The following is an 8,228-nucleotide window of genomic DNA, read 5'->3' on the forward strand; positions in this document are numbered from 1 at the left end:
CGGACCGAACCATTAGGCTTGACGGGTGTGATGATTGGGGTTTCCCAGGGGGCATTAGGCACCGGCTCCAGCACTCCTTGCTCCACGAGCCGGTCCAATTCCTCATCTATACGGGGTTTCAAGGCGAACGGGACCCGGCGGGCCTTGAGCCTGACGGGTCGTACTGCGGGGTCAAGCTGTAGCGCAATGGGGGGGCCCATATACTGTCCCAATTTCCCATTGAAAACCCCTGGAAATTCCTTGCATATGGCATCCACGTCCACTTGTAAGCTAGTGTGGTTCACCCCGGTGACGGCTAGCCCCAGTGGTCCAAACCATGCCAATCCCAGTAAGCTAATGTAGGGGCCCTTGACCACAAGCAAGTCCAGTTGCCGCGTCCGCCCTGTAGACCAATAAAAGCAGAAAAGGTGAGCTCACCCACTGGGTTTCTTCCCACAAATGTGATACACAGCATAGCCGAAATTAATAAAACATTGCCCAACCTTACACATAACAATCCCTTATTATTTTCAAATACACCTTTAACCAAAGCAATCTTTTACTACACAGTTGTCACTAGAGATTCACAACAAAATAAAAATAGGTTACTGAGCTCCTCCGATTGCTATCACCAAACTTGTTCTTTCTGAACTTAGAACAAGATTTGTTAATAACACTGAATGCAGATGTTCAACAAGTTAGCAAACCTTTGAAGATCCCCTGCTTATTGGTCCACCCCTCCTCTATGTCTGCAGCATGAAGACAATGCACCAAAGCCAACAAGATGTGCACAGAGTGTGTGCTAAGTTTTATTTAACAAAATACATTCCCAAGTTCTGAACATAATCTCTCCTTCAAGGGGCAAAATGAGTTAAAATAACCACTGGAAAAACAAAACATTGCAGCCTTCTAAGTGCCTCCTCAAAAAGGTCTGGTTAGTGAATGTTGCAAATATCCCCAAATATTCAAGTGTTTAATTTTCTCCCATTGAGATAAATGTGACGGATGTGCGTAAGGTTGGCCAGATTGTGCCTGGTGGCAGTTAATACTAAAAATATTCAGACGTGTGCTGCAGCCATAAACTGCAAATAATGAGATATTATTTTACTATTTATAGATGTCTTGAGCTACATAAAATCCTTCCTTCTTTGAGTGGGACCACGAATATAAATACACTGACTCATAAAAAGTTGTGCTTTTTCACGGTGCTGTAAAGCTTTTCTGAAGTAATAAAATGCAATCCGTTTGAGAGGGGATGGAAATCCATTTGAAATCCATGCAATAAATTTGTAGATGGGAATTACAGAACAATAATTTCCTAACATATTGCGGAATGAAATGTACATAATTTTGATTATTTGGGAACAGTAGGTGTCACTGTAATCATTAAACTGAAAGTAAGTTTCTTCATAAAGTACATAGTACCTTTTATATTCTCTATGGCCTGAGTTGATTTAAGAAGACCACCAGGTTGAGGGCCTTTATTTAGGCAATAAATATACATTTGTTCTTCATTTGTTTCATGAAGTCCATACACCATTCTTCAAAGCAGTGCTTTGTGTAGTTAGCATGCTACTCTCCCTTAGTCTTTGGATTGCAATCTTGTGTTGCTGTTCATTCTACAGCTTCTATCCATTTGTAGTGTAGTTGTTGCAGTGGCGGCTCCAGAATAAAATATCGGCATGTGACACAGAAAGAGCAAAAGGAATTTCTGGAGCGGCCTGCTTTGTCCAATATGTCAGGTTTCTGAAAGAAAACATCAGTTATCAGTCAAATCAATGCTCCCATCTGAAACATATTTTCTCTGAAGTAAGTCCCTATTTATTTTAACATAGGTATATTTCTTACAGCCTTATTTACATTTCCAGTCTATGATTTCATCTAAAATCTATTATTATTATTATTATTATTATTATTATTATTATTATTATACCTTCCCTTCCTTCCAAAGCAGCCCATTGGCTGAGGGCCTTTATTTGGCATAAATAAACATTTGTTATTCCCTTTTTTTAAATGAAATCCAGACAGCTTTCTTCAAGGTGGGGTTACATGATGAAAGTACCTTTCCTTCAGGTGTGGTCCAGCAATGGAGAGGGAGGCTGGGGAGTAAACTAAGTTCATCGTCCCCACTGGTTGCTGAGTATTTGCTCCTGCCTGGGAAGACTTATTTCTTCCTAATCATATGTGGGGAGGGAGGAATATTGCACTACCAGCAGGTGGTTGTGACTCGTGAGGGTAATAAGTGGGCTTTGAAAGCTGGGACATTCCTGCTTCTGAGTTTCCCCTCATATTTTTAATAAGAGATTTGTGCCATGCTGATAACTTACTTAAGCAGAATGACAGCTACAGAAACATACAAAATTGCCTTGTATTGTTGACCCTTCTAGTTCAGAATTGCTTACATGGACTGGACAAGGCCTTTCCAGGATGTCAGATTGGAGTATTTCCAAGCTTTACCTGAAAATGCTGAGAGTTGAAACTGAGAGTTTCTGTATGCAAAGGACTTCCTCTGTCATTTTCTCCGGAAGTTAATTCTCCATCCCATGCTGCATGCTTGGCATGCATTAAGAAAAAGGTAAAGGACCCCTGACAGTTAAGTTCAGTCACAGACGACTCTGGGATTGCGGTGCTCATCTCGCTTTACAGGCCAAGGGAGCCGACGTTTGTCCGCTTCCACAGACAGTTTTTCTGGGTCATGTGGCCAGCATGACTAAGCCGCTTCAGGTGAAACCAGAGCAGTGCACGGAAACGTTGTTTACCTTCCCGCAGGAGTGGTATCTATTTATCTACTTGCATTTTCAACGTACATTCAAACTGCTAGGTTGGTAGGAGCTGGCACCAAGCAATGGGAGCTCACTCCGTCATGGGGATTTGAGCCACTGACCTTCTGATTGGCAAGCCCAACAGGCTCAGTGGTTTAGACCACAGCGCCACCCACGTCCCTTGGCATGCATTAGGAGTGACTAAAAGTTCCCTCACCTTCCCTCCGGTGATCTTCGTTTTGTCATTTCCTGTTTCTTGCCATGAGCATGCACAGCCTAGAGAGTTCAGAATATGCGAAGGTAATTTCACTCATTTGCTTCTGTGTACTGGACATGTATTTATTTTTTAATGAGTATTTATAACCTGCTTGTCATTAAATAGTTCAATCCCATAGTGGGGAAACAATTAAAAAATATATACGGGGGGGGGATACTTAAAAAATAAATGCAAAAACTACAGAATGCATACCAACAAATCCAATAAATAGCAAACAAACAGCTCTGTCATAAAACAAACTAAACTAAACAGCAACTGAATGTACAATTAAAAGTACTTTAATAAATGTAAAGTGCATATTTGGTTTGTTTGGTCTTTTTGGCGCTACTGAGGCATTGCTTTTCTGCAGTTGTCTGGAAGCAGAACTGGGACTTAATATAGTGCAATGTTCAGTGCTATTTTTTTAGAAAAAGAAGTTCTGGAACTCTCTGTGAAACGCCTCCATTGTTCTCTTATAATGGCAGCAGTGTCCACCTGAGAGGTGCCAGAACTGAGTTCCAGTGAGTTCCGGCTAGAAAAAAAGCCCTGGCAATCTTACCCAGCAATTAGTGATGGACAAGCTCCCCTCGGCTCACATCAGATTGGCAAAGAAAGCAATTGAGCTATTTATTTCCAAATGGTTACATAGCTCAGTTCATTGCTGAACCAGTCTGGGCAGCTGTTCAAGGCAGACCTCAGCAAGGAAAGGATTCAGCTTTGAAGAGTAGGCCCAAGAAAATTTGGAGTCAGAGCCATCAGCCCACCTCTTGTGGGGGATCCTCTTGGCCAAAAGGTCTGGCTTTGCAAAGCAATAGATAATATCTACATTGCTTTCATAGGGAGCTGAACTGGAGAGTTGACCCTGGAGAAAATGGAGTACGAAGACCTTGGACTATGAGGGTTCCCTGCAGAGGAGGTCTTTGGCCCCTTACTCAGATTTCCTGGAATCAGTTCTTTCATTCCACGCTTCACCTAGCACCTTTGCTTCATACAGCCACCTAGCAAAGCAACAGACATTTCTCCAGGAGCAGCCAGCAAGGAAGGGTCAGCAACATACACTGGGGGATATATGGAGTGAAGAGCATCCCCTGTGGTAGGTGGGATTTTGCCTCAAGTTCCAATTTTCCTGAGAGCAGCTCTTTAGCTGGGAAGTCTTCTCCAGCTCAGATCCAAAGGGCTCCTCCAACATGGGTCTCTAGCTGCTTTTGGACTACAATTCCCATCATCCCTGACCACTGGACTTGCTAGCAAGGGATGATGGGAGTTGTAGTCCAAAACTGCTGGAGACCCAAGTTTGGGAAACACTGCTTTAGGGCAGGAGTTGGCAACCTTTTTCAGCCATGGGCCGGTCCACCGTCCCTCAGACCATGTGGTGGGCTGGGCTATATTTTGGAAGAAAAAAAATGAACAAATTCCTATGCCCCACAAATAACCCAGAGATGCATTCTACTCATGTTAAATCTCCAGGCAGGCCCCACAAATAACCCAGAGATGCATTTTAAATAAAAGGACACATTCTACTTATGTAAAAACATGCTGATTCCCGGCCTGTCCATGGGCTGGATTAAGAAGGCGATTGGGCCGCATCTGGCCCATGAGCCTTAGGTTCCCTACCCCTGCTTTCAGGTGACCAATACTAAGCTCCATTTCCAGTCCTGAGCCTGACCATCAATGCTTGTTCTCATGGCCAAGATCCTTCTCTACTGTTTACTCAGAATTAAACTCCATTCATCAAAGCTGGGAGACAACTTCATCTCACTGCTTCAGTGGCAATACATCCTGAGATATTGGAAATGACAGCTCAAGGAATATTGTGAAGGAAATTTTAATTAACTACTCATTTATTTGGGTGTAAACAAGTCCTGGAAATGGAGGACTAATGGGGGACAATCTGGGTGTGTGGGGGGGAGACTGCATAAGTTGCCCCTTAGATGCACCTTGGGTGAAACAGCCACTGCAGATGAACCCCAAGCACAGCATTCTCTTTGGGGAGACAATAAAAGCATATCAGAAGTATCCTGCAAAGCAAGCAAGAAAGCCCAATTGCTGTTCCTAGAATTGAAAAGCAAAGTGTTTGAACTGAGCCATGGCTAAAACCAGAAGCACCCAGATGAAGTGGTAAAGCTAGGAAAAGAAAGACAATTTATCCTCGTTCTGCTTCGTGCTGGGCTCTAAGGTTAGCCAAATAATCCTCCTCCGGTTTTGACTTTTGTCAACTAGGCCTCTTCCAATTAAAACACAAAAAAACCTGAGGTTGCCTGAGAGACTCTCCGCAGGCAGCTTGTTTCTCTCACATACAGGAGAGCTCCCATCAATCAGCCCCAGAGCACCCTCTCATTTCTGCTGACTCCAACAACTGCTCAGCCGAGTCTCTGTGATAATGGGCCAACATCCAGCTCTGAGTGTGACTCACAAGTGACACGTCTCAAACGCCTTCAGAAAGGAACCTTGGATGCAGTGAAATTAACCTAATCTATTCTTCACGCAACTTTTCAGTTACAGACTCGGACAGACACTCTGATATGAAACTCATTGCTCAGACGTATATCCTCCTGAAATCTCAGGACTTAATTGCAGACAATCTGTGCAACATTTAGGGTGGAATTGCCTCACAGTAAGTAAAGAGAGGATTTATGGCAAAAACTAGTCATCATTCTATATTACGCTCCAATACATAAATATCTTAAAATCTTGGTTATGTCTATTTCACTGAATCTTACAATCTCCAGTACTATATGAGTGTATACTTGATGTTCCCAAACTCCTCTTTGGGTTATTATCAGTAATGTTCAGGGAAGTTTTTAATCTGTGATATTTTAGTGTATCTCTGGTTTTTATGGAAGCCGCCCAGAGTGGCTGGGGAAACCCAGCCAGATGGGCGGGGTACAAATAATAAATTATTATTATTATTATTATTATTATTATAATGTCTGTTGCATCAATGTACTTCTTTACAGCTCCATGATATGGAAAGAAATTTGTCAAAGGTTATCCAGTGAACTTTATGACTGAGCAGAGGTTTTTTTTAATCCAAAAAGGGGTCTCTTAATGCATGACATCACAGATGACTAGTGTATTTGGTGGAGAGATTTCACTTCCTAATGTGTGTATTCAGGATAATAATAAAGAATTTGAATTTCTGTTACATGTCCTAGGAACTCTTGCACATTCTGTAGTTGCACTAGGAAACCTCAGGTTTGCAATTAAATCAGGCTAACAATATCACCTTCCCTTACAGGGTGATTACGCTTATACTGTAATAAAAACTCCAACAGAAGTTTGAAGAAAGCAGCAGTTCCCAGACCAAACAGGAAGCACCTTTCATTTCTATTGCAGGAGACGGCTCTCTTCATATCTATCCATCCATCCATCCATCCATCCATCCATCCATCCATCCATCCATCTTTATTGCGGTCAAAGACCAGACAGCAAAATTAACAACAGCAACATACACTTCAGCTCTCTTAGTACTATTGGCACTAATTGAGGTGCTAGCATGTGATCTGGCACAGGTGCCGACTCCCTGGGGGCCCCAGCACCCACAAAATTCCCCATGAAGGGGCCAGGCACCCACAACTTTCAGCACCAGGGCCATGCATGCTGCATGGCACCCACAGCCTTGGGCCCCCACAGTTGCAGGACCAAGGGGGCACTCCTGTGATCTGGAGCTTCACAAGCTGGTCTGGCTATATACCCTTGCTGCTTTGCTTGCTTGTTTTAAGGCTATCCATTCACCTTCCACAGCAATGCAGTACGCACCTCCTATGTATGTATGTATGTATGTATGTATGTATGTTTAAGTCTGTCTCAACCATGATGTCACATTCAGACTGTAAAGCTAGCCTCATCTCCTTATATAATAATAATATTACAATACCTTTTTATTTATATGCCACCCTTCTGATGGGGTTGCCCCAGTCACTCTGAGTGGTTTCCAACAGATTAAAACATCAAACACAGTAAAATATCAAACTATACAGGGCTGCCTTTGGAGGTTTTCTAAAGGTTATATAGTTACTCATCTCTTTGATGTCTTCTAATAGTCACATAGCTGTTTATCTGTTTGACGTCTGATGGGAGGGCATTCTGTAGAGTGGGTGCCACTACTGAGAAGGCCCTCTGCCTGGTTCCCTGTAATCTCACTTCTTGTAGTGAGGGAACAGCCAGAAGGCCCTCAGAGCTGGACCTCAGTGTCTGGGCTGAACGATGGGGGTGGAGATGCTCCTTCAGGTATACAGGGCACCAGCACTTTAGGCACCAGGACTTTAAATTGTGCTCAGAAGTGAGCATAAAACATGGGGATGGGATTATCATTACAGTGCTGTTATCAATTTTTTTTAAAAAAAGATACCTTATCTGGAAAAGCCACTGGTAAGTGGGAATAAGGGAGAGTTCATCTTTTACCAGATCTTTCCACCACAGACATCTGCAAGCCACAGAATGATATTGAAACGCAGATCTCAGGAGATCTAGGAATTCTACACTACTAGTGCTTTTTTGCATGGCTTCAAGTTGCATTGGCTGCCATTTCAGAACACACATGTTTATTTTATTAAAAAAAAATCACCTTTTTGCAGCCATCGTTCTCCATCTGCTGCTCCTTGGACTCTTCCTATTTTAACTAAAGGGCTCCTTCATCTTGTTCATTACATGGTCCCTGGTTGGCTGATGTCACAGCGCCACATAGGATGAAGTCATTGAAGACATACAAAGCCATCCTATTGTCTTCACAATAGAAAGGGGGAGACACATCCCCATTGCCCAGGCAACCAGGCCAGCCCCCCTGTTTTTCCCTGTCTTTCCCTGCTCTTCTGGTAGCTTCATGGCCCACCAGTGTCATCTAGTAGCACTTTTCACCCTGATTCACTTTTACTTCTTTAGAGTTACTTACGACAAGATGGGGTTGTGCATCAGCTTATGTCCTGCCTTCCCTTGCATCAGCTATATTCTTGCATATAGATTTGTACCTTTTTTGTGGAGAAGCTGCAAACATTACTGAAAGGGGTGTCTTGGACACAGGGAAGAATGTTCCCCTAACTTCCCCCTGTTCTAGGCTCATCACCAGCCAATATTTGGCTTAAAAGTTCAGCCCGCAAAAGTAAAAATGGCATAGGTGCTGGTTTCACAACACCACAGAATTAAATCAATTAGTCAAAGCCAGTTCTCAGCATTTTGTCACTCTCAGTGTTCCATCACATCATCACATGCTAGATCACAAAGAAAGTGGCCTT

General features: G+C 43.0%; 1 long non-coding RNA gene across 1 annotated transcript; it reads right to left on the reverse strand.

Moving 5' to 3' along the window:
* Positions 1–1,446: 1,446 nt before the first annotated feature.
* LOC309332672 lies at positions 1,447–7,668 on the reverse strand. The gene is made up of 3 exons (XR_014152293.1): positions 7,565–7,668; positions 2,959–3,017; positions 1,447–1,725 (listed from the first exon to the last, which is right to left on the reverse strand). It is a non-coding gene; the product is annotated as an uncharacterized lncRNA (long non-coding RNA).
* Positions 7,669–8,228: the final 560 nt, after the last annotated feature.

This window comes from Podarcis erhardii (assembly GCF_964252035.2).
Source record: "Podarcis erhardii genome assembly, chromosome: 17".
NCBI lineage: Eukaryota > Metazoa > Chordata > Lepidosauria > Squamata > Lacertidae > Podarcis > Podarcis erhardii.